Source organism: Mus caroli, chromosome 7 (assembly GCF_900094665.2).
Source record: "Mus caroli chromosome 7, CAROLI_EIJ_v1.1, whole genome shotgun sequence".
Classification (NCBI taxonomy): Eukaryota; Metazoa; Chordata; class Mammalia; order Rodentia; family Muridae; genus Mus; species Mus caroli.
The window spans coordinates 101,174,526-101,177,697 of NC_034576.1; the positions used below are offsets into that span (position 1 = coordinate 101,174,526).

General features: G+C 48.7%; 1 non-coding gene across 1 annotated transcript; it reads left to right on the plus strand.

Annotated features, from left to right (window-relative positions):
- The first annotated feature begins 2,493 nt into the window (after positions 1-2,493).
- On the plus strand, positions 2,494-2,656 carry LOC115031575. The gene has a single exon (XR_003837256.1). It is a non-coding gene; the product is annotated as a U1 spliceosomal RNA (small nuclear RNA).
- Positions 2,657-3,172: the final 516 nt, after the last annotated feature.

A 3,172-nucleotide genomic window follows, 5' to 3' on the forward strand; every position in this document is an offset into this window, starting at 1 on the left:
TTGGAGCACAGACCAAGCATAATAAACAGCTTGGCTCCTCCCCAGCTGCGCTTTCCCTGAACTTGGCCATCCCAACTTCAAGCCTCTCTCTCTCTCCCCTCTCTCTCTCTCTCTCTCTCTCTCTCTCTCTCTCTCTCTCTCTCTCGACAGCTGGGTCTCATGACCCAGCTCCCACCCCACCCCACACAACTCCGACCTCCACCTCCCATCAGGCTGGCGTGGAGAGAATTCTGTCTGTAAAATCAAACTCAGATCCGGGGAGGGGGGGGACACCTCTGCTCTTGGGGCCACCTTTGCTTTGGAGGGGGAGGGCAAACTGCCCCGTTGTGTCTCCACTTCTCCATCTGTATCATGGGCTCAATCATAAACATGCTTATTTGTAATGTGTGAATCCTTGAACATACTCGAGGTCCTGGGTGCTGGGTCTGTGAGAACCCTGGGGACTGTTAAAAAAAAAACCTCTGCTGTGGGAGGGGAGACTCAGGCTGGAGCACAGGCCAGGAAGCTGTCCATAGTGAGGGAGGTTTTATGCTCTGAGAGTTTGTTTGCAGCTAGGCACAGGACTCACAGCTGGAGCAGCGAGGGGCTTGGAAGGCCTCTGAGCTGCCTACAGGGACAGCAGGGTGTCAGCTTGAGCAGAGAGGTCCAAGGGAGAGCCCCATCTGGCTGCAGGAGAGCCAGTGGGGTTTCATCTGTGAGCTCTCTGGTCTTTCAGCATCACTCAGCATTCTGGAATCTTCTCCCAGCAGGAGAGCCTTCTCCAACTTACCCAGCTCCACCTTCCCAAACTGTGGAGGCCGTCCTGGGATTCTGTCATGTGTCCACCCCACCTTCCCTAAAACACCCTACAAAGTAGAAGATTCAGTGAAACTCACGGAGCAGCGGCAGCACAGGCAGCACGTGCTTTGGAATGAGTTAGAGAATAAATGGGGGCGTAAAGGAAAGTGTGGATCAAAGAAAAGGAGCCAGCGACCAGACCACTAAAGCTGGAGCTGGGAGGACTCCCAGGCCTTCTTTTTAAAAAAATAGTCTCCTTCTCCCACCTTCCCCCCTCTCCTTTCCCTCCCCTCCCCCCTCTTTCTCTACCTCTACCTCTCTCCCTTTCCCTCTCTTTCTCTCCCTCCCTCCTTCCTCTCCTTCTTTCTTTCCCTCTCCCTTCCCCTCCCCTCCCCCTCTCCCTCCTCCCTCCCTCTTCTCCTTCCCCTCCCCTCCTTCCCTTCCTCTCCCCTCCCCTCCCCCTCCCCTCTCCCATATACACATTAAGAACAATGACAAATTGTGCTGAGCTAAGACAGGAGAGTCAGGGAAACAGGAAGTGGGACCCAGGGGAATTCTCTCTGAGGACCTGCTGGGGGCTGAGGGATGGAGGAGAACTAATCTGAGATGATAATCTCTGGATGATATCCCCTCAGATTTACCTAAACACATTCAGAGGGCAGAGCCTGAGCTGTGGACTCAGGCGAGGCCAGCCCTGCACAGAAGGCAGTGGCCTCCCAGATGCTCTCTTCCCTGCCCCCAGAGTTCTTGGATTCTGGTTCTGGAATCATGAAGAAAACCAGAGGTGGGGAGGGGTCTGGGGGTTGTGTTCCAGGTCTCAAGCACTGCGCTGTGGGCATGAGGCGCCTGATTCCAAAGGCCCCTCGTGTTCAGAAATAATTCTCATTAGTTTGCTAGAGAACGAATGGTTTCAGCTTCTGGTCTCTCTGCATTGTTCATGTCAGCCCGTCCTGCCATCTTCCCCAACCCTATCCCATCCTTCTGTCAGGGCTGCCGCAAGCTTTCCCCAGGATTTAGTCTTTGCCGAAAGAAAGCAAACTGTGTGCAAACACAAATATGTGTAAGTTAGAGATCTTCTCTTGTTGCTTTATCAAAAACATAGGACTATAGACTGCATAGTCTCCTGTACCTTAAAAAACACTCAACCATATTTCAAAGAAATTCCCTCAAATAAACAGATGTACTTCTGTTCGTTTTTTGGAGTTCATGATACTTCAGTGTTAATGTTCTCGATGTATTTAGCCATTCATGATGGATGGACATTGCTTTCCCTTTTTACATGTTTTTTGGAGAATTTCACACATGGATATGATGGCTACATGATGTCTCCACTCTTTCCCTGCCTCCAGCTTCTCCCATCTCCCCCAGTTTGCCCTCAAATTTGTGATTATTTGCTTCTGTGATTATTATTGCTATGTATATGCATGGATGTATACATATACACACACATATATATTCATAAATACAACCTATCGAGTCTAGTTTGTGTTGCTCATCTGCGTATTCATTTATGGCTGGCCACTTGGGATTGGATAACCCATCTGGGGCCTCCTCCCTGGAGAAGGGAGGTTCTCCCTCTCTTAGCAGCCATTGATTATAGTTCTTCATGTAGGAGTGGCACCGTGAAAGATTTCCTACATACACACTGGAATGTCAGCTGGTGTTGTCCTTGTGCAGGTCTTGGTTAGGTGACAGTATTGTTAAGAAGTCATGGATACACTTACCTAGCAGGAGAGATACCATGGTTGTGAAGGTGATTTTCTCAGGGCAAAGCTTACCCATTGTGTTTCAGATGTCCTGACTCCTGAAATTTCCCGAAGTGGGGGAGAGTTGACTGCATAATTTGTGGTAATGAGGAACTAGGTTCACACTTTCCCCTGCTAATGAAGATGATTGACATTGGTGATGATGGTGGTGGTGGTGGTGGTGGTGGTGGTGATAATTCATGGATACAGCTCCTACCATACATACACTAACCTATAAACACTCTGGTCCTCTGGCTCTTGCCATCTTTCTTTCCTCTTCTTCCTCAGTGTTCCCTAAGCCTTAGGTGTGGGGGTTGTGCGGTAGATGTTATCAACCAGGGTGGGCCAAAGCCCTCAGGCTCTATGTCTCTGGAAGCTTTCTCAGACACAACCCAATGTGTACTTCTTAATTCAACCAATTTAACAATCAAAAGCCATCGATACAGATAGACAGAAGATAGGCATCAGATGATAGGTTAAAAAAATAAATAATATATTCTAAATCCCTGTTGATTTAGAATTTTACAGAATGTTATGTATGTTTGTTTTGCCTGCATGTATGTCTGTGTACCACATGTGTGCCTGGTGCCTAAGGAAGACCGAAGAGTCAGATCCTCTGGAAAAGGTGTTTATAGTCAGTGATGAGCCAT